Source organism: Podarcis filfolensis (genome assembly GCF_964270895.1).
Source record: "Podarcis filfolensis genome assembly, chromosome: 9".
In the NCBI taxonomy this organism is placed as follows: Eukaryota; Metazoa; Chordata; class Lepidosauria; order Squamata; family Lacertidae; genus Podarcis; species Podarcis filfolensis.
The window spans coordinates 33,442,454-33,466,381 of record NC_139610.1 but is presented as its reverse complement, the minus strand read 5'-3'; the positions used below and the strand labels follow the sequence as shown (position 1 = coordinate 33,466,381).

General features: G+C 41.4%; 1 protein-coding gene and 1 long non-coding RNA gene across 11 annotated transcripts in view; one reads left to right on the top strand and one right to left on the bottom strand.

The window, feature by feature from the left end:
* Nucleotides 1-23,928, top strand: part of PALLD (palladin, cytoskeletal associated protein) — a 216,108-nt gene that overhangs the window by 116,291 nt on the left and 75,889 nt on the right. The window lies entirely within an intron of this gene.
* LOC310770557 lies at nt 554-9,718 on the bottom strand. Its single transcript, XR_014552270.1, has 3 exons — nt 9,552-9,718; nt 1,344-1,501; nt 554-693 (listed from the first exon to the last, which is right to left on the bottom strand). It is a non-coding gene; the product is annotated as an uncharacterized lncRNA (long non-coding RNA).

The window sequence follows — 23,928 nt, the reverse complement described above, 5'->3', positions numbered from 1 at the left end:
AGTAATTCAGTTTGAGTCTTTGAGTTCTCAAGGCAGGACACAAATTAATAAATGAGCTGACAACTGGTAAGTGTCATAGGTCTTCTACCTACAGGACCTCACTGTGATTTGCTTGGACAGCATATTCAGTGCATGATGTCTTATGGACACACCAAAGCGATAAAAGCCGCTTCTTTGACCCAGCAAACCCGTATCTTTTGGATTCATGTAGCTGTCCATAACAGGAGCTTCTGCTTGGCGTTTACATGGTTTTCCCTGTACTGTTTAGGGGCAGCTGAAAGAAGTAGCCCTGTTTTTAAAATGCATGCATTTCAGGCATAACAGACAGAAGAGCAGTGCTGTTCTGAAAATGTGTTTGGGAATGCAGGCTAAAATGCTATTAAGAACTGTTTAGCATTTTCAGAGACATCTGTGTTCCATCTTGTGGTGCTCTTTAATTAGCATCAGTCTTACTAAACTTTACAATTCCGTTTGCAGAAAATAGTATCTTGAAGGAAATGACCTCTATTTAATAATTATATATTTAAAAAAAACCAGTGGAAAGAGAGTTCTGTGGGCTTGATTTAATTTATGTTGCACTGTTTGATTTCATGTCTCTTTTATTGCTTCACTCCCATGATGGTTCATTTCAGCAAAGTCAGATCAAGCTCCAGATGGCATTTTCTTCTGAGCTTTGTGGCTGTTGATATATTTCTTGAATACCGAAAATGGAAGAAAGATTAACCAAAGATGTGACAACAATCTAGGAAAGAAAAGCCCTCTTGTTTATCTCGCTGTCCCTTTTGGCTTCTAGACACATGAGAGAGCCTACTTCCCTCAATGCTGCCATTCGGTTTTGCTCTTTAAGAAAAGAAAGAAAAAAGATCTGCGTTAAAAGATAACCGCATTACAGTCTTAGTTTGCAAAATACTTAAAATAATTGCAGTGTGAGGTCGCTTCTTCATTTTTTTAAAAAAAGATTGCCATGCTCGAAACAATACATGGATATTCCCAGAGGAAAAGAATCCTACTGAACAGAGCACATTCTCACCCTCCACATCAGTGTGTAATGCAAGTGCAATTTAGTGCTGCATTTCAGTTTAGAGAGTGGCTTTATTTCATTGTGTCATCACGGAATAAAGACACTCTCCAGAGCTGAAATCCATTAGTGTACGACATCTGGCTCGAAAGGAAGAAATCTCGTTGAGCACACATTGCAAAGCAGAAACAGCAACTGGAATGAAAATGATAGTTCACACATACTGGTGGCCCAGTATCTTGGGAGTGCAGGAGTTTCTTGCCAGTTTTGCAGCTGGGGAGGCAGCATTGACTTGAGCCACTCTTGTGGATACTGATAGACTTACCTCCCACGTGGAGATGTAAGTTCATGTGTGTGGTGCCCCTTCGCATGAGGGACCTAGTGGTGTCTTCATCCTCTTCAGGGGGGCTGCAGTGCCCAAATGTGGAGGGAGTGACGTTCCACTTTTCTTCAGGTGGGTCATAATTGTACTGTTTGTGCTTCCTGGAATAGTTGCGGGAGAAAAGCACACACAAAATTGAACCAAGATTTAAGCAGAAACCAACAAATTTATGAAGGGTATCTTACAAGTTTCAATTATCCCAATTCCAGAGATACCTTGCATTAGCTTTTGGAGGCATACCGTATTTTTCGCTCTATAAGAAGCACTTTTTCCCCTCGAAAAATTAAGGGGAAATGTGTGTGCGTCTTATGGAGCGAATGCAGGCTCCTTGGCTTCAGCAATAGCAACACAAAGTCTCCAAAGCGCAGAGGCAGCGCTCCCTCCGCACTCCAGAGGCTTCGCGTTGCTTTCGCTGAAGCCTGGAGAGTGAGAGGGGTCGGTGCACACCGACCCCTCTCGCTCTCCAGGCTTCAGGGATAGCCGCCTGAAGCCTCTGGAGCGCAGTGGGAAGTCCTGCTGCACTCCGGAGGCTTCGGGTTCCTTTTGCTGCACACCAATCCCTCTTGCTTTCCTGGCTTCGCTTCGTTGGAGAAGCGCTGCACAGCTTTCCCTCTCTGCGCAGCGCCCCTTCAGCGAAGCAGGAGGAGAAATGGAAGGGGCTCCGTTTCTCCCGCCGCTTTGCTGAAGGGGCGCTGAGCAGAGAGGGGGAGATTTTTTTTTCTTGTTCTCCCCCTCTAAAACAAGGTGCGTCCTATGGAGCGAAAAATACGGTATTTAGGTAAAGGTAAAGGACCCCTGGACAGTTCAGTCAAAGGCGACTATGGGGTGCAGTGCTCATCTCGCTTTCAGGCTGAGGGAGCTGGGCGTTTGTCCACAGAGAGCTTTCCGGGTCATGTGGCCAGCATGACTAAACCGCTTCTGGCACAACAGAAAACCGTGACAAGTGTCAGAGCGCACGGAAACGCCGTTTACCTTCCCGACACAGCGTAACCTATTTATCTACTTGCGCTGGCATGCTTTCAAACTGCTAGGTTGGCAGAAGCTGGGACAGAGCATATTTATATCTGAGTAGGGGACACTTCCAGATAAGAATGATAATAGAATTGTGGTATTCTTATTACTATTATCTATTGTGGGGGACATCCATTGTAAGCTACTTATAATAGTTGGCTGGTTGGTTTGCTTTTAAAATAAATAACAAAGCAAATTGATTACTAATTAAAAACAACAAGAAGTATGGTTTAGCGTATTTATATTCATTGAATATAAATGAGATTACGAAACAAATCTCAGTCTGCTTTTCTCCTTGAACTTTTAAAATAGCTTTGATCATTTATCTTCACATGATTGGGATGGTGGGATTCAATATATCCTTGATGGGATTGCATTCGCCCTGAAGGATTGAATGTGCAGCTTGTGCCTAGGGATTTTTTTTACCAGCTTAGCATTGCAGCTGGCACGCCGGTTTATATGTTTAAACATTAAAAAAATCGTAATAAAATGGCAGATGACAAGACAGTGGGGCTTGCAACTAAAGGCAATTCTAGAAGATCTGCTATTGTAAAAGAAAAGTCATTAAAAGGCTCGAGAGAACAGGATGGACTTGGCCTGGTGCCTAAAGCAGAGAAAAGGGTGGCAGTAAGCAAATATAACCTGAGGGGGGGAGTTGCATAGTTTAGATTCTGCCATATAAAAATCCTCTCTCTCATAGCCAAGTTTCAAAAGTGAGAGTGCTTACAGAATGCTTCTAAAGAAGACTTTAGTGGGCAAGTTCATGAACACGAACAGTTTGCTTTCCTTACCACTGAATAATCATTGACTGCCAGCCACAGACTGTGTGTTTTGGAGAAAGCTTGCCTGGATTGAAGACGGTGGCTTCCAGGTATCCTTTGACAATATTGTTGGGTGGTTTGTTTGTTTTTGCAAATGAAGTGCAGCCTGGATTTCACTTTAGGAACCCTGGATATAAATTTATAATCGAAGGTCTAAAAGTCAATTTGGATTATTATTAGTCTGTTCCTTCAACCAGACAAAGGCATTTAATTTCTCCTCTTGCTGCTCTTGGGAGAACCATGTTTTGAACAGGGACAAAACTTCTTTTACTGCTCTTGTTTATGCTTATTATGTCTGCTTGAATTTGGCAAAGAGGTGAAACAAGAATACTGGCCAACAACTTGGTGTGCTTGGCAAAGATTAATGGCAGAAATTGCTGTGGTGGTTTCTGCCTATTTCAAGGACTAACTTTTTAAACCCTTGTGCCTTCTATTATGCTTCTATCCACAATCATTTTCGCAATGAAAACATCATTGTCTCCTTGCTTTCCTTGTTATGCAGAAAGAGGAGAACAATATAGAAAATAATTAACATTCCTTTCCTAAACATTCTTGGCAGCATATTTCTTCAGGCATGGAGAGCACAGCCTTGCCAGTAAGAAAACGAAGGGACATGGAGCATAATGCTTCAGCTTGTTTTGACTATTTTGGAGAACAAGCGTCAAGTGAGAAAGGGGCAGAGAGGCCTGGCAGGGTGTGTGTGTGTATTTTGCTAAGGCTCCCCTTGCTGTTCTTGCAAACTTGAGTGTTGCAGATTCACCTTTGCAGAAATTTACACCTGGCCAGAAAATGGGAAGTGTCTGCATGCCGTCTAAAGGGTCATGGCTGAGGTATTTCAGAATGAAGGAAATACTTATAGCTGTGATGGGGAACCTGTGGCCCTCCAGATGTTGTTGGACTCCCAGCTCTCATCATCCCTGACTAATGGTGATGCTGATTGGGGCTAATGGGAGTTGTTTAGCAGTATCTGGAGAGCCATAGGTTTCCCATCACTGAAATAGATTTATATCCAATCCTTCTAATGTATGTGCACTAGGAGAGGTGATTAACAACAATGTCACATTGCAATGTCATAAAATAAAATGAAACTACAACAAAGGTAGAGACCAGGGGTACACGTACCTGGCAAGCAGAATAAAAATGTATTTATGAACTAGCTGAAGCTAATTAGAGGGACCTCATGGAGCAAGGTATATCACACAATTTTGGTGCAACCACTGAGAAGACACCATCCCTTACTGCCATCAACTGTGTCTCCACACTGTGTGCCAGGGAGATGCATTGGTGGCATGTCCTGGCCAGCTTCCCTTGGCACCTCGAACCATAAGGGTTGTAAACATTGCCTCTTAATAGCTTATGCAAAATTATTTTCATCTACTTGTGGTCTGTTTAGTCCTTGTTCTCCTCTTCTTTTCTCTGTGGCAGTGGTGGGGAAACTCAAGCCCATGGGCCAAATTAGGCCTGTCAGGCCATTTGGTCAGTAAGACCAGTTTGGTCAGTAAGACCACTTTTGGCTGTCCAAACCGACCTGTCACTTATCTGATACCGTATGACATCAGACATAGGACAGATGAAGCTGCTGCTGTAAACGAATATGAGAGAATGTTAGAATACACTCCTGATTGTTACTTTGCAGCTTGCATTAGGTGTTGCTTAAATTTGATGCCAAATGCAAGCCCTGTTGCTTTTGGAGTGGGATTGGATCTACGTAGGTGATGGTCTGTGGACCTGCTTGCCTGTCAGATGTGGACCACAGGAGGCGTGGCACTTTTTGATCTGGTCTCCCAGATGAAAATGGTTCCCACCCCTGCCTACAGGTTCTCGCTTGATAAACAAGCAGAGGACTATGACTGGCAGGCAGCCTAGAAATCCTTATTCTACAAAAGAAGTAAAAATAGATGCATAGCTGCCAACTCCTGATCACTTTAAGGGTAAGATATTTTGGTTGCTGTTGTTCCTTGCTGGTGGAACTTGCAGCAAGATGACATCTTCAGAGGTTAAACAGAAAGTACAGCAGAAAAGAGAGATCAACCTATCCCAGACTGGATATAAATGCCCAATTATAGCTCACCAACTTTGTTCTGGCCTTAAAGAACTGATCTCCCTCCTGCTTTTTACATCTTTGTAGAACTTAGTGTTGCCTTTTCTTTTTAAGTGATGCGAACTGCTTTGGGAGATGTCGATTTTCTGGAAAGCTGGATAAAAATATAGTTAGTATGTAAGTAAACAAAGGAATGTCTGGGCCTTAAATAAGCTCTATTTCCACGTTCAGATGCTTTATGTTGAATCGACTCATAATCCTGTGATCTAGGAATGCAGAGAAATGAATGTTAATTTCTTATTCCTCGTGCTGGATTGTATTGTGACACTGCACAAATACTTTCTGTTGAAAGTGTAGAGAATTGTCAAACTGTCATAGCTATTGTTCTTTTCATTTAAAACGTTTCAGATCCATTGTGAATGGCGTGACTTCATCAGCCACACAGCTAAAGGATAGGGAGGGCATGAAGGAAAGTATGGAAAGAAATGAAGGGATACAGCCTTGCCTCCTTTGATGTGGCAGGAACCTTTTTTTCATATTAGGTTTCCTTTGCCAGCTCTCAGCAGGAGAATGTATGCATGTCAAATCCTTTTCCAAACAAGCTTCATTGATTCCTGCCAGAGAACCTTCTCTGTTGGGGGAGCCAAAGTTAACCCCTTTTTATTTTGCTGCATAGCAACTTTATATAAACAATGTAATATTGTGACTGAGTACAAATGAAAGACTTGCTGAAAATACTAAGTGCACAAGTTTGCTGTGGGTGTTGGGCATGCAATATTTTAATTCTAAGTACATTCCTCCAGTGAGTTCAAGATTGTAGTACTTGAATGGCATCTGTCACTACATTTTCAAAGATTTGAAGCCTTTTCTTTTACACATAAAGCCTGCAGTTTCCCTCTTATAAATCCTCCTTCCTGGCGTACATACACGCACATGCTAATAACAATATTTAAAGTGCTATTTATTGCACTCATAACTTGTGGCTGTACAGAATTTTTTTAAGGGCACAGGCCTCTTTGATGATTTGCAATATAATGGGTGTCTGTAAGGCACTGGGTTGGAGCCAGAGCTATATGAATAGAGTTATGCTCACAGGATGTGGTGGCCCTGTTTGCATGGCAGTAAAGGTGGCGCAGGGACGCAGGTGGCACTGTGGGTTAAACCACAGAGCCTAGGACTTGCCGATCAGAAGGTCGGCGGTTCGAATCCCCGCGACGGAGTGAGCTCACGTTGCTTGGTCCCTGCTCCTGCCAACCTAGCAGTTCGAAAGCACATCAAAGTGCAAGCAGATAAATAGGTACCGCTCCAGCGGAAAGGTAAATGGCATTTCCATGAGCTGCTCTGGTTTGCCAGAAGCGGCTTAGTCATGCTGGCCACATGACCCAGAAGCTGTAAGCCAGCTCCCTCGGCCAATAAAGCGAGATGAGCGCCGCAACCCCAGAATCGGTCATGACTGGACCTAATGGTCAGGGGTCCCTTTACCTTTACCTTAAACCATAGTTAGCAGCTTACTGTGCTGGGCTTCTCCCCACTTAAGCTGAGGAGACGCAAATCATGATCCCAGGCTTAACATCGCATCTGAATCAAATACCATGGCTTGTTTTGCTCCTAACAAACCTTGGCTACAAATCATGGTTTGTTAGTAGTGAAACAAACCACAATCCCTCATTTAGACATGGTTTGTTTTCCCCCAGCAGGAAGACCATGACAGACCAACGCAGAAACAATTTACTTGTGTATAATAAACCATGGTTTGTTTACCATGATGTGCAAATGGGGACTAGGTATATATATGGCAGTGTTTGCAATAAAAATGGTCCTTATTTTCTTTTAACTAAAAATGCAAAAGCGCTTTCATTCTTGCTTTGATTCTCCCAAATTCCTTGGCAAGGACGGGATGCATTTTTATAAGCTCCTTTGAAAGAGATATGGAAGTATAAAGAGCTAGAGAACATAAAGAAGTTTTCAAAAGAACAGCCTTGAACCTGACACAGTTAATTAGTGTGGCCTACAAATGTTCAGAAAAGATTCTTTTAGCATGCTAATAGAAGTAGAAGCCAGATATTTATTCCTTTGCAACCTTTGACAACATGACACAAAACAGTTGTGTGTGGGGAAATAGTATTAAAAAGATAAATTCTTTGATCATTTCTCTTATCTGTGCTTGAACATTCTTTTAGATTAGATGTGGGCACTATACAGGCCCTGGGGAAACTTGCTGGATGTTAGGTGCTCATTTTTAACATGTTTTATACTTGCAGATAAAAGCACGAACATGTGACTACAGTGTGCCCTAACTACTTAAGAGCCAGTACGCAACTATAAAGCAGCTCTCCAGTATGTTTTTCTCTAAATCCTATGGTTCGTAAGAATTTTTCACAATTTCCAGGTCCTGGTTTATATCTTTAATATTTGAATTATTAATATACATGATTCTTGCAACACAAGATTTACTGCAACCTCCAATAAACCATAAAGCATTAACAAAGCAGTCACACACATCATCTTGCATCATCACTGCTTATGAAGAGGTATTAGCATATATGCTTATGAAGAGGTATTTGTACAAAAGACTAAATCTGAGAATAGGATGCCCAGTCTGATGCTTGCAGATGTGCATGATTTTATCATTACAGTAATAACTTAATGACAGTAGTAATCTTTACCCCTTTACAGACATTCTAAAACTCATTAATGGGGATTGATGTTGTCGTGACGGGCTGTACTCTCACCTCCAGGCGTTGATAATCCCTTTATAAAGAGAGACTGCATTCAGACAATTACATCTCTGCTTAATATCCCATATTGCTGGCTCCTTTTGGCCATGCATACAGCCTCTTCACTCTTCTCTTTATGTAAGGCAGTAAACAAATTAGGAAGTCTTCCTTTTAGCTTATGTAATGAAACAGATGTTAACAAGGTGTGCTACGCCATTACTTGTTTCATTAGCTGCACATTTTAGAAAGGTGTGGGATTGTTACCTCCTGCGTTTATTATTTTCAATAAAAACAAGCTAAGCGGTACCCTAGTGTATTTCAGTGCGGCTTTACACAGTACCTCAGATCTGACTTGGGATAATTAGAAATTATTGTCATAAAGAAAAGAGGTTGAATGGGGTGAAGGGATGGCTGGGCCATTCTCATCTCAGCCATCTCTTCACCCCATTCAGCCTCTTGACAATAATTTCTAATTATTTTTGTCAGCTAACAGTGAGACTTTCCTCATGCAATGCAGACATACATCTGTGCCCATATTCTTAGGGAAAACAGAATGGCACTATAAATTCAGTTTCACCCTGGATGAGCTATTTATGTTGATTATTTTGTGCCTCCTAGAGTAGTAAAATGCCATTTGTTCAAAAATAGCTCCATATTTCACTTGGAGCACCTTTAATCTTAATTAGGTGGGGTTGTTATTTTCCACCATATCTGTAAAGATGCTGCTTCTTTTCCTGTGCTTCACACACCCTTGACTTCAGATAAACACAGTTTCATGAACTGCATGCAAACATTGTTCTTATAGTACTGCAAGAAGCTTAAGACTTGAAGGACCACATTGTGGTTTTCCAAATGGAACTAAATTATGCCGATTCTGAGTTTCCACTTGGGTTTCTCTCTCATGGCTCCATAGCCATTGCTTTCTTATGAAAGTGTTTCAGAGCACAACTGCAGTGTGCTGTCTAAATACATCGCACATTCATTGCTTCCAATATGCCAGTAAATACTTTTTTTTTAATTCTTCACCATAAGGATAATTAAAACTGTTACTCTGACAATGACAGGTAAGAGGTTTCTTGATGCTAAGTTTCACTGGGTATGGTGTGGCTTGTATTGAGCTGAGTGGGCATTTTACCAACTGCCCTCCTATACCTAGCACTGACTTTGTGACTTAACTATAAGATTCCAAGAGACTCTTGATTAAGAACACAACTGGCTTCTTGGATCATCAGTTCAGGCCCTGCAGTCGCCAATAGGTGGTCCTCCAAAAATTGGCCAGAGGTGTGCCAGCTTGTCTCAATCTGCTGAACTACAGATTGAATACTGTACATTGCTGTGCTGCTACTTACTACACTTAACATTGTGGTTTGCCATCATGGCTGGAAACTCTTGTCAGGCTACCATAATACCTCAGTAGTCACTATGACTGAAAAAGCTTGGGGTGGAATTTCTACTCTTTACCAGAATCAAGTGCCATTGAGTAAACAGAGTTCTGAAAATTGCAGTTGTTTACCAGCTAGACTGAAAATCTTAAGGGTTTTCATTAGCATACTGTAATTACCACGTGGTATAAACCATTGATAATGAAGATAATGAAGCAGTCAGGTGCTGATGTTTTTGCAGCTGCTGGTTCAAGGTGGTTTTATTCTTCTTTGGGGTATGTCTGTACTGTCGAGGATTTCATATTTGATGTTCAGTTTCAAAGCCTGGTGAAGCAGGAGCTAAAACCCAGACAATGAGAAAATGTTGTTAGCCAGTGGTATTACATGGTTTAATTTCCCATCTTTCATTTCTCTAATTTATAGTCCATGTATCTAGGCCACAGAGCTCTGATAGTGGCTTACAGTTTTTAAAATTGAATTGAATTCTCTTTGCTTGGTAAATAGTAAATGCAGCTGCCAGCAAGAAGTTAAGAGGGGTTGCCAATCAATGTGATGCTTCCCTGTGTAGTTGATTGCATATCATGTGTCTGCATGTCTGGGGAGCCTGTGTGACTTGGGGAGGTAAATGTGAAAATCTGCCGATTCTTTGTATCTTACTGTCTGTTGGAGGTCTGCAGAGCTGTTTTTGTTGGCTCATATCTGGGACATCATTGCATATGTGGGAATTTGCATGAAAGACTGGATGGATAGTTGGTCTATACTCAAGCTGTGATGAAATTCAAGGAGAAGAATCTATATTGTCTTTCCAGAAGATAAATATACCATTCCAGAAGATATATACTATTTAACATTCCTTGCACTGTAAAAATGTTTCATATAATTTGTATTCTTCATTATGGGCCAGAGAAAGCTTGCAGGGAAAAGACAGAGGCAACTTAGTTTCCAAAGTATCACATAGCTCTTCAAAAGTGTGATACTTATTTCTTTACAAAGCTGAATTCCTGGCTGCCTAGGAAAGTTTCTGCAAGAGATTTATTCCTGGGTAAGGCAACACACTGCACTGGTTTGGACATAATGCTAAGCTGTGATTTAGTTTTACAGTGGTACCTTGGGTTACAAACGCTTCAGGTTACAGACTCCACTAACCTGGAAGTAGTACCTCAGGTTAAGAACTTTACTTCAGGATGAGAACAGAAATTGCACAGCGGCAGCAGGAAGCCCCATTAGCTAAAGTGGTACCTCAGGTTAAGAACAGTTTCAGGTTAAGAACGGACCTCCAGGATGAATTAAGTTCTTAACCAGAGGTACCACTGTACAACAACTGGTCACACTAAGCTTCAGGCTTGTCTGTGCCCTCCTCTTCCAGCATGGATTTGAGGATTTCAGAAGATTTCAATTCCATTTAAATTAGTGGCAGATTGCTGTATCATTAAAACCCAGACCAAACTGTGGTTAATCTTAACTATGGTTGGCAGAAACAAACCAGTCTCAAAACTAGTTGATGAAGCTGGGTTGTCTTCACTATTGACCGCAGTTTAGGGTTACTGTTGACACGCTAAACTACAAGAAGCTTCCAATCACCTTCTCTTAACTTCACTGGAGAGGTGAAGGAAGAGCATGTAAACCTGTGGCTCATTTAAGCTCATTCATCTAAAGCTATGGTTAAGAGTTACGTTCAAATGCAGCCCATCTTTCATGGCTCCACTTCAGTGGCTGAAACTGGAAGAGGGAGTGGGCTCTCGTCACCTGGGACCATGTGGTCTTTGGCTCTGGCTTCTTGATATGCAGTTAAAGAAACCCAGTTCTCCCTTCAAATTTCTGGCACCGCTGGTCTAGGCACCACAGTGCACTAGAATGACTGTAACATGCCAGCTTTGAATTGAATTGTACAAACCATACAAAATAAACTCTCCTCCCCAGGGTATGCATGCTTGTTTGCTCATGTATCTGCTTAGAAACGGAACAAAATAGCACAACCTTTCCATTTTAGCAGCAGGGACTTTTTTGTTGTTATTAAAAGGGGGAGGGGAAGTAGCCAAAGGAAGTTGACAGCCGCTTTTTTTCATCTATCTGTGTAAACTATAAACTATTAGTTCATCTCTTCGATAAAATTCCAGACTTCTGTTTACTGATGATCTGATATAATTGACTGACTCAGATTTTAAGTCTCTGATGGGAAGTCGGAAAGGGAAGCAGGGCTTTGCTGTGTAATGTCCTGCTAATCCATCCTTGCCCTGCCTTTAGAGATTGCTCCATGGGTGGCCATGAACACATCTCACAAATCAGAAAAGCTAACAAAAAGGCCCTTAAGGACAAGAGATAAAAGACCTCTGCTTTTGCTGTGAGGTAGAGAAAGATATAAATGGCAGTGGATTTTTAAAAAATCAATTTGGACACCATCAGGTGCCCTGTGGGCACCAAAATATAAATAAGGTGTATGGGAATGCACCCCCTTATAGCCCCATTTTTTCTCTGCATGCAAGCGCGCGCACACACACACACACCTGTCAATTCAAGAAAGCCAGGTGTCAGGAGCAAGAAAATCACACTGTGGAAGTTGAACTTAACACTTGATTAGCAAAAGCACGATCTGCACAGGAGTGTCAGGCCTAATGAGCACAGCAACTCATCTTGCCTCAATGAAGCAGTTACTGAGACTACTGAGTCCCCGCCTTCCCACAGCTGCCTAAGTCCCCTACACTCCATGAGTTTTTTCCAAGCAATCGGAGACTACATCTGCACTCCTTTCATGCCTCTTCTAGTTCTGGGAAACCAGGGGGGAGCAGTGTTTGAAACTCCTGTTTTTCTAGGTGCATTTTGCAACAGCAAATTTCATTGGTGCAAGCAGTTTCTGCAGATTAAAACTGCAGAGTGGAAGGAAAGGAGGACCCTTTTCTGCCTCCCCACTTCTAGCTACTCTCTGAAGACTGGGGAAGAGACCCTCTTAAGAATATTAGGGGTGTGGGCAGGGGAAGGACTAGACCATGTGAAAAATGAACATAATATTTTAGCTGCTGTTTACTCATTTTCAACTTTGTATTCTCGTCACCAAAAAAACGCACATAGACATTTCATTGTTGTGCCCATAACCTAGGATTAAGGTGCCATTTAACTCTTAGTTTTCATATCTCAGTTTCTAACATGGAGGGGGGGGAGCTTGTCTCAGCAGGAGGAGGAGACTCACATGACTCTTCCCCAGCCTCAATCCTCTCTGCTTCTTGGCCTTCCTCCTCCCACCCTCCTACTTCAGCTTCTGCCTCTGATTTAGGACTTCCATCTGCCATGGACTCTACCAGCTCACTAAAGCCTGCTACCTCCTCAGTTTCCGACCCCTCTTCCCAGTCTTCTCCCTCTGACAACTTATTGTTGTCCCACCACCACTCCCTGGGTTCTGAGCCTTCTTCACTTGGTGGTTCCCCAGCTGATCCCTCCCACCATTTATCTGTGTACATTCAGCACAGTATGTTGAAGTAATTTTTTATTATTCGAGTCCTGAGGCCTTCTGAAGTGATGTAGGATGGTAACCACAGATGGGGCCTTTTTCAGGTGGGGAAATCTCCTCCCAAGGCGCTTTGTCTGGTACCACCACTGGTTTCTTTTCCACACATAATGAAAACATTTTTATTAGTCCAGACCTTTTAGCTGTGCATGTGTGTGATTATACACGTTTTGTGATTGTTTTTATTGCATGTTGTTCTATAGTTTTCATTTTGTAGGCAACACTTAGTGTTTCTTAGGCACTAAACAATTTAGGCAAATAAATAGCAAACTCTTGAAACAACAACAATAACAACAACAGGCATTTGAGTGGAGTTGGGGCAGAGTTCAGACCAGTTCATAGAGTGAAGTTAAGAGAGTAGCTCTTTTAGAGGTCCAGGGAACTAGCCCAGAACTGCCAAGTTTGATAACTTGTGAGTTATCCTAAGTTGTGAGTGTCGTTTTTAATTTTCAGCTTTCTGGTTGCTTATTTAGCAAATATGGCTGTGTTTACACCATAATTTAAAGCACATGATTTCTCCCAAATAACATTGGGAACTGTAGTCCCCCCCCACACCCAGAGCTACAATTTCCAAAATCCTTAACAAACCATAGTTGCCAGGTTTCTATGTTTAAAAAATGCACAGTGTGCAGTGCAGCCTGGCTCTGAAGAAGAAAAACAGCCCTCTGCCTGCCCCTGCCTTGTTTAGCAACCCTAGTTTCATGAAAACACACCTTGTCTTGTCTGTTCTGAAGCTAATATTGCCAATTAAATTCACACTGACTGTCCTTTAGTTTCAGTATTTTGAGACAGAATAGTCTCTAAGTTCATAAAAACTAAGCAGTGTGTCTTCTCTTTGGTCAACTTCCTCCACCCCCTGCTTAAAATCCTGTTGCCTATGTGTTATATATCCCTTTTCAGTCAAGGCCAAGTGAGAGAACGGAGGGAGCCTTCTGCCTCACACTCATAACAGCATGATTTTACAGTATGACATAGTGTGAAGGTTGTAAAATGAACACAGTAGTCTTTCAGAACAGATTTTCCAGGCCAGAATAGGCCCTGCAGAGCTGTAAACAATGGTGTATTATAAATAGGGTACTAGTGTGTTTGGGTGGTGTTGTCTTTTCTCTCTGTCTGTCTTTCTGCCTCTGTCTGTCTGTCTGTCTCTCTCTCTCTTGCCAAGTCTAGGAAGAAGCTTCATTTCAGTTTGGCAAAAATGTTAATTGCACATATTTTTCTTATGTGAGGGCTTGTCTTTTTTTTCTTTTTTTAATGGATTCCATTTGCCATGTTATTTCTATTTTGAAAGGTTACAATTGTCAATGTAATATGCAATTACTAAGGCCTACGAATTAATGTAAAGGGCTGCATGCTGTATTTTAACAAGGATTGTAGCTTGCCTCTAAATTTGAAACATGTGTTTCATGTTATGGCAAAATCATTGGGGCACACAGTCTGCTTAGTTTTATTGGCATAGAAAACTTTAAGTAAAATATACAGTTGTCAGTGATCCTTTACCAGAATTCATCTTGGCAATTAAATAAGTAGTTTTGTTGGACTATTCTGGAACTTAAAATTGATATGAAATGGGTTTGTGCATGAGGGATGTTGAATTGTTGTGAAGCTGCAACGTAAGAAACATAGAAATCATTAGTGTTTATAAGGGATGGAGGGTATATTCAACTCCCTTTCCCTGAAAACAAGCTGTAGGTAACAGTTTGTGTTTACCATTGAAGCAGAACTTTTAGCCCATTATATCAAAGATGTGCCTGCCTATTTCACAATAGTCTTTTCTTTACTTCTGTATTTGAAAAACAAATATGTAATAAGGGGTGGGTGGGAAATATGTTTTAAATACTAATGAAGACAAGAAGGAAGAAAATATTTTCAAAGTATCAGTGAAATATGAATACATGAAAAGTGGCATAAAGACTTTGAGGAGGAAATGTCAGATGAAGTCTGGACTTTCTTATTTGGAAAGTGCCCAACATAATTATTATTATTTATTAAGAAACAGCTAACTATGAGATGGCAGTGCAATGACATTGAATCACTTAGGAAGAAATTAAGATTGCCTCAAGAAAAGATGGCAGATTGGCAGCAAAAATGTGCACTTGGGTTCAAGCAGCTTCCACAGGAAGGACACAGACGTGTCATCCATTTTAATCTGTCATGGCTGCTCTACTGTTTGCATAGAACAGACCATAAGTGCTGGATGTGATGCATGTGTAGGCCATCAGGTTCCAGATTAACAGCTGTTTGTTCTCTGAAGACGTTAAAGGGGATTAAGAAACATATTTAGTGTGGAGATAATGAGCTTCTGGTATACGGTGATCAATAATAGGTAGATAGAGAGACAGGCTTTAATAGACTTCGTTGCATTATTAAATATAGCATTCCAATTATATACCAAGTGCAGTCGTACCTCGGAAGTCAGACAGAATCCGTTCCGGAAGTCCGTTTGACTTCCAAAACATCCAGGAACCAAGGCATGGCTTCCAATTGGCTGCAGGAAGCTGTGATGGACGTTCGGGTTCCAAAGAACGTTCGCAAACCGGAACAATCACTTCCAGGTTTGGGGTGTTCGGGAGCCAAAACGTTTGTCTCACAACGCATTCGACTTGCGAGGTATGACTGTACTGGTATTATGTATTCTTACAATGGCTAGGATACTGTATATAGGATACCTGGAAAGAAATTTCCCAGGGGAAGGGCTGGAGCTCAGTGGTATAGCATCTGCTTTGCATTCAGACGGTCCTGTGTTCAAATCCAGACATCTCCAGGTAAGACTAGAAGAGTACAGAGTCTGAATCCCTGAAGAGCTGCTGTCAGTCAGTGTAGACAATACTGAGCTAGATGGACTGAAGGCCCATTAGGTATAGGGTGGTTTCCCATGTAAAAACACAATTTGAGTACAATAGGGCTAATAAGGAAATTATGGGAACAATGTAGTCTTCATTTCTCAGATACTTCTTTTTAGGCAAAAGGACTGAAGTGATGGTTTAAATGTTAAAAGGTTTCTAGATGAAGCCAGAGTGAAATATATTGTTCAGTTACTCAGCGCCATTGATGAAACTTTGTGGTACCCTAGAAGTAAATGTCATGGAGGTCACTTGCCTGAAGTCTAGCTCCGTTATCAGTGAGTGAGGGCATCGTGAAACAATGAGAATCATGTGATGTGTGCATGTTGCTGTGTCATACTCCCCCAATCGTCAGAAGTGTACATGGCTATCCCCTTCCTTGTGCAATATTGGACATCACTTCATGGGTTCAATTTCACTTCACTGAAATGTTGCAAGTTCCTCTTTCTATTTTAGTAATACTGAACTCCTGCTATTACTAATCTTCCTAAAGTGCTTACCAGAGTAAATCCTTTCCCTATCAATGAGGTCAAAGGAATACTATCTTATTTTTGCTTTCATTTATTTTCTAAACCACCAGTTTGTTTACTGTTTATAGGCTTGGCTTTGCCAAGGGTATTTGTGGTTGTGCTTGCGTGTTCATTTTTTAATTATTATTCAGGTATCATAAATATCTTTAGACTGCAATCCTATATGCACTTACCTGGGAGGAAGCCTCTTTGAACATACTGGGGCTTGCTTCTCAGTAGGTATTCTAGGACTGTACTGCAAAAATGCTTTATTAATACACTGTCAAGGATCTAACTAGGCTTAAAATATTTATAGCCTGCCTTTTGCTTTTAAAAGATGCTCAAGTCTTATTGATGCTGCAGCCTTAACTGCTGCAACCAACTTCCATGTATGCAGTGCTTTCTTTTTTCCTTTTCCTTTTCCTTTTCCTTTTCCTTTTCCTTTTCCTTTTCCTTTTCCTTTCCCTTTCCCTTTCCCTTTCCCTTTCCCTTTCCCTGTCCCATCCAGCTGCTGCTTCCCCCTGCCCCCAACACACATGCCCTCAAAATTGGTAAAGGTACCCTCCAGCACATATTGTAAGGGGAGGAGAGGAAATGGAAGTCTCCCTTACCACTGGTTCAGCATTGGATAACAACCCAAGATCAGCATTTCAACAAAATCTGAATAGTTGGAGATTAAGAAACAGGATCACAGCTGATGAAACAAACACAAAGCCTTTCAGTTTGGCATGTTAAAACCCAAGCAAAAGAATAAGATTCTTAAGGTTAGGGGAGGACCGTTGGTGATGTAGCCTAGGGATGGCAACAAAGAAAGCTCTCACCTGTGCTCCCAACCAGCCCCATCTCAGCTACCTGTTGGAGAGCCTGTCCAGCAGTTCTTGGTGAGTAGACAGATGATCTTGTAGGTATGCCATAAACCCACTGGCAGAGGAAGGGGGTGCAGTGGGTGCAGTCTGCCCCGAGTGTCATCCCAGGGGGGTGACATCACCACCCTTCCCCCTGGGACTCTTGCCCCACCCCCGCAGGAGGCTAGCCCCACCCCCAGGTGCACAGTATGTAGACCGTTCCAGGTGCTGGAGCACCTGACTCTGCATAAACCTAGGCCATTTAGAGCTTTAAAGGGTAATAAACAGCTACCTGAAACTGGAATCCAGTGTAATAGTTTTGATAGCACATAAAGTGGTTACAGTGTCTCTGACTCATTGGATAAATGCTACTAAACATCTGTACAATTAGAGAGAAATAAGCTCAACTGAAATAATAACCTCAAAATAATATACCTCTGTGAGACTCTACCAGAATATATTTCAAATATATTTTATGCTAGAAGATAATAAAGTTGGGGTGGGGTGTCAAAAATACCAATAAGGGACATTAAATTCAATAGAGGGAAGTGACTCAGAACGGATGGGCTCATTCTAAAGAGTAGAACTCCACTGACCTTTAATTTCTGCTGATGTTTCCATGGAAGTTCTTTAGGAGCCTGTGAACGTACCACTAGGCCAGTAAATGGGCCACAATCATGTAAAAGTGCTGTGCATGTGAAATGTCACCATCCCATACGGAGTTATGTATGAGTAAAGTACAATATGCAAAAAGGGTCCGTGTATAACATGTCCAACCAACCATAAGATCCACAAATCAATAAGCATACTTGTAATATACTTCAATGGACATAAAAACAGGGCAATGAACCATAATAAACTGAGGAACAGCCTGTTATAGATCCATTTCAGCTATTAAGTCTTTTTCAAATATATCCTAGTTAGTTATTCTAGATTCTTGGGGAAAGGTTCTCAAAATGGTCTTCTTTGGGAATGTGCAGCCAAATTATTCTCTTGTTCATCAGTAGCTGGTAAGAACTCTCTTAGCTGATCAAATTTCTTTTTGTTAAAAGGCTTTTATCTACAAACAATGTTAGCACATAGTGTATTCTCCATCCTTCACAATTGACATAAGAACTAAAAATCTTACCAGAAATGCAGACCGGGCTTTAATGACAAAAATTGATCATTCTGCGATTCTTCCCAGGAACAGACTAGAATCTTCCATAGATCTTAATTTATTGCTGTGATTATCCTCCAATGTTTAACTAATCATTTGCAACTGAAAACAGATGTTATAAATAGGCAGCTCTTTAACGTTTTTAAACATAATTTTGTACCTGCTCTTCATCCAATGCAGATTATGTATAATTAAAAACTTGCAGCACCAGTGCTTTTTTTTTCTTTAAAAAAAAGGGTGCTGGTGCTCACCATGAAGTTGTTATAGTAAGTGCCACACTTTGAACATTTGGGGGTGCCGATCAGTGGCGTAGCGTGGGGGTGCAGGGGGGGCCGGCCGCACCAGGCGCAACATGTGGGGGTTAGGGTTAGGGGGCGCAAATCCACGGGTTAGGGGGCGCACATTACTTGCAACCCGCGCTACGCCACTGGTGCCGATACTGCGTACCCTTGAGTACTCCCCAGAATAAGAAGAAGAAACAATCACTGCAGCACAATCCTAGATCAAAACAGAAGTGCTCACGAATGCGGTGAGTGGAATTAGATTAAGCACCACCTGATCCCCCCATCCTACTAAAAAGGGACAAAGAGGTATGTCTTCATTGTCTTCCTAAATGTCTGCACTGCAAACAATGTGGTTCAAATTGAATTAAAAAAAAAACAACAACCCAGAAGGCTGATGTAATTTATAGGTGAAAAACATTATGAAATGCAGCTAAATTGTTGCAAATTATAATTGAAGGATATAATTTATTATTTATAGTGAGCATGAGGATATGTGAGAAGAGGATGTGTTGTTAACAAGTCTGAACTCTAATGATTTGGCAGGCTTTCAATATAAGTAAATTAGTCTAAGCTTTCTTTTTACTGATCCAAAACATGGTTATAGCCCTTCTAGGTGTTTTGATACTTCCTGCTGCCTGTTCACTAAGATCTTTTATCAGCTGTGTAAATTGTGCAAGTGAGGGGATTCCATCAAGAGGAGATAAATGTTTCACATGACTGCCCTCCCCCCCAAAAAAAAATCTGCTTCCATGATACAGCTGCAGCCCCTGGACAAGGTGAAACCCCTCTAGGGGAATGTCTGGAATGCAGGGTGTACTGCTCCTGTTTTCAATCATCTCTACCTGGCGTTACAAATTGCATCTAGGAACTGTATCTCCGTCCTGCAGTTTGTTGGCTTTCTGTTGTAATAGAGATGGTTGCTGCCTTTCTGGTGTTAAAGCTGTGGTTCAATAGGGCTGTTTGAACTAGAAGAAGGGCAGGGAAACACTGCAGCTATATGAAAAGTGTTAAGGAATAGAAAGGAATCAATAAGCATCATTTACATTGCTCTGGGAAAAGAAATCCCAACTAGATGCTCTTTGATTTGACCACCAAGAATGCTTCTTGCATACGGAATCTATAGGAAAGCTAATGATGGGAGAAAATACTAAAATGAAGTTCATAATGCTGTCAGTTCTCTTATTGTATTAGCACCTCTCTCTAGCCTAGCACATCAGCAGATCAAATCCTGATATGCCCATCTTGTCCTACCCTGTTCCCCAACCTGCTTGGTCATTACTCCTGTCACCTCTTCCTCTACCTGAGTTGAGGGGAGGGAGAATGTGCCACACATGAATAGCTGAGATGGTAAGGTGTTGTGTTACATCCACTGCAAGGTGAATTGGGACATTTTGGTTTCCTGCTAGAGAAGGCGAAGGAGCCGATGTAGTACAGGGCAGGCAAGCAAAAGTGGAAACACAATAGCAATGTATCGGCATTCAATTTGCTGGCGGGCATATTACATATGACCAAGCCAGCCTTTTCTAACCTGGTGTGCCGGATGGGGCTGATGAGAGTTCATGTCCAAAATATCTGGAGCACACTAGGCGGACAAAGGCTAATTTAAGCTGTCCTCCCATACTATGTCTTTATACGTTATGATAAATGTCGGAAATTCTTTGAATGCTGGCTTTTCTCAGTGATCCTTCAAATTCTCAAGGCTAAGTGTTTTTGGCTGGTCCTGTACCCAGTGACATGAAGCATCCCCAGCCCACATCCAGGCATTACGCATTAGGCGTGGATGTCTGAAAAACAAATGCTCAAACTCCACACAACCAGGGCTCCATCTCTGGAGATATATACAGGCTTCCCCTTGTGAAACAAACTGTGACATTTGCTAGTAGATGTCGAGGTGAACCATGTGGAGTTTTGTTTGTTTGTTCTTGACAATTGACTATTTTGTATAATTTATGGGCTAAAGGATGATGGCTCACTGGTAAATGCCGGGGGGGGGGGGAGCGGATCTTTTGGCATAACATTGGTTCCCTTTCTTTCACTATCCCATTCCATTTCTCTGGTGATTTTTGCACATTCACAGTACACACCCCAAAAGAGCAACACACCAATAAAAGGTAGGGTATGCAGTGGTCACAATCCAACATGGAATAATGCATATTATAAGTTATTGAATCAGTGGATTTCCTCATGCTTCACTATGTGTTAGATCGGAGCCACTGCGTAGCAGATGGGCTGGAGTGCTCACTCATATATATTCCAGTGTCTGCAGGCAGATGTGTTCCGGAGTTGTCTCTATTTTGCATTATCTCTCCCTGATAAGCCTGTGCCTTTATTTTACCCCTTGGCGAGGTATTTGGAAATGTCTTTCTGAAAAGTGTGTTGATTTATGCACGTATGCAGTTTCGCACACAGATGTCTCTTCCGCCTTCCGTATCAAGATGGCAAAAGTTGTTGGATGCGTTTTGAATTGCAGCTGTTTAATAAGAAGCACAACCAGATCCGCAGCAAGAATACTCATTGCAAAGAACTGGAAGACACAAGATTTACCCATGCTGGAGGAATGGCAGACGCAGTTGATGGACTACATGGAGATAGCTGAACTGACCGGCAGAATCCGAGATTTGGATGTAGAAACAATTGAGGCGGACTGGAAAAAGTTTAAAGACTACTTGCAAAAGTATTATAAACTGTATGAATCTTAAGATTGTGCATGATTTGGAAAGGATACGCTTTAGCAATCATGATTAAGTAAATAGTAAATCAAGTGATAAAAGAGAAAAGGAGATAATATGAATTGAACATGTTACGTTTATTTTAAAGGTATAAAAATTGTGATATAATATATTGAATTTAGATACATAACATGTAAAAGTTACAATAAGGTAGGACATAAGGTAATAAATTGCTGACAAGGTTAATATAAAGAACGCAGAATCGGAAGGGGTGGGGAAGTCCAAGTTGGGATTTATTTTTGTTTTGATTTTTATTGGTTTGTTATAAAAAAAAAAAAAAAAAAAAATGGTTTCTTGTAAACTCCTCATTTGCTTGCAATGTACAAAATTTGGAAAGAAACGCAATAAAAAATACTATTAAAAAAAAAAAAAAGAAGCACAACCAGATCCATTGTGGGAATAAGCATTCTGTTAAACATCGCTTTTGTTTTTGTTTTTTAAGGAAACTCTTTTGGTCAGCTTTCTTCGACTTGCTTCAGAAGCTTAGCAGGACGTAATGTTGCAGACAACATTTTTGAGTGGGCGAAGGAGGAACATTCAGCCCCAATACTTGGACACAACCACAGTTATGAAGTGTCAAATGACCATCAGAACCAGGACAGTGTGTGTCCTGCAACTAAGGTGGCCATGTGTCATACGCTGCAAAAAGGCAGTGCTGTTTGAAGGAGTCTTCTCTTTGAAGGATTGCCTGGTCCAGGTCTAGTTTTAAGCTAACCATAAGAAGGGAGAGCAGGAACCTTGGAAGTTGTCCAGCAACAGTGAGCACCTGGGCAGCAGACTAAGCAGGCATGCAGGTCACTTGGTTGCAATCTTAGCCACTATGGTGAGATTTACTCTTACTTAAAGTACAAATTATAGAATTTTTCCTAAATTTTTATCTATGTAAATAATCAAATCTATACAAATCTATATACTCTTTTTTTTTTTTGGATGGTATCCTCTTTTTGAAAGCATCCATTCTACCTAGAACATTTCCTGTAATGTACAGTCGTACCTTCATTTTGGAACAGCTTAGTTCCCGAACGTTTTGGCTCCCAAACACTGCAAACCCAGAAGTGACTGCTCCGGTTTGTGAACTATTTTTGGAAGCTGAACGTCCTGACGGGGCTTCCATGGCTTCCGATTGGCTGCAGGAGCTTCCTGCAGTCAATCAGAAGCCGCACTTTGGTTTTCGAACGTCTTGGAAGTCGAACGGAGTTCCAGAACAGATTTTGTTCGTCTTCCAAGGTACGATTGTATTTTCAGTACATATGTGAATCTCTAGGCAGACAAATCTTGAGGAATATGTGTCAGAATCAAATTCTTTATTGCGTCCCCTAAAACATAGGACTTGCTAAGCCTTGTCTTGTCTGTAGTCACATTCACAAAGACTTAAATATTCAGTAAAATACCCGCATGACTATAAGCAAATGTGAAAAGCAGGGAGTATTAAACAAAGTTCAGCTTCCTCTGTCATTTGAGTGTTGCATGTCTTAGGAAACATTTCTCTAGCAATTGTGTCATCTTAAATGATTAGTGCCATACCAGCTCCACCCCCAGAAATATGTAGGAGGATTATACTTTGCCTAGACAAGTAGACCAGCCCTTAAATATCTAACTGTACAGTGGTACCTCGAGTTACAAACGTTTCAGGTTACAAACTCCGCTAACCTGGAAGAGTTACCTCAAGTTGACAACTTTGCCCCAGGATGAGAACAGAAATCGTGTGCCAGCGGTGCAGTGGCAGCAATAGGCCCCATTAGCGAAAGCACGCCTCTAGTTAAGAACAGTTTCAGGTTAAGAACGGACCTCCGGAATGAATTAAGTTCATAACTTGAGGTACCACTGTTCTTTAAGATGGTTCCTTCACTTTAGTTCCACTGAGAAATATTTTTAAAGGCCTTACACTGTTTACGTTGGAAGCTCAAACCCCACCCCAATTCCTCTTTCTCTTATTTCAGTTTTATAATATATTGAAACTGCTGCACGAAAAGGGATCTGAAAGGTACAGGATAGGGGTATCTATTAAAGAGGAAGGCTGCTGTCCTAAATGCACTTTAACTCCAGTGGAACTTGCTCCTTTGGTCCGTACTGTTAATATCTTGTAAAATAGCATGCATAAACTGCAACAAGAGATTAGAAGCAAAAAGTTTGTGGGAATGTGTTTAGGCTGCTTCCCCCAAACTCTGTCTCTCACACACATTTTTTGATCAGAGCAACAAAACTGTGTAACAAGAAAACGCATGCTTTGTGCTCACTTCAGTGTCTGCAGTGGAGCAAAACTTTCCAAACAGCTGAAAACTCCCTGTTGCCCCAGCTGATTTCCAAAAGGAAAGGGACTCCATAAATGGGCATAACTGCTGTGGGATTGGTTTGCGAGCTACAAAGGAGGCTGAGTCAGAGTGACCTGCTTGAAGCCAGACAGTATGTATGAAGGGGGGGGAGGACTGGAGGCCGTATGGATGGAGGGGAGGCAGGCAGCTCGCTTCCCCAGAATGTTTGAACAAGACAAAGAACAGTTCCAGCAACCAAATAAGGAAGTTGGAGCCCTGGTATTTCACAATACAAGCATGTTAAGGTTTTTGGGAAAGCTGGGAGAGAGGGAATACGTTCTTGTGTAGCAAAGTGTAGGAAACCCATCTATCTTTATCTCTGTTAAATCCACTGCCAGCAACTCTGACAAACTCAGAACTTTTGCACCACGTCTTAGTA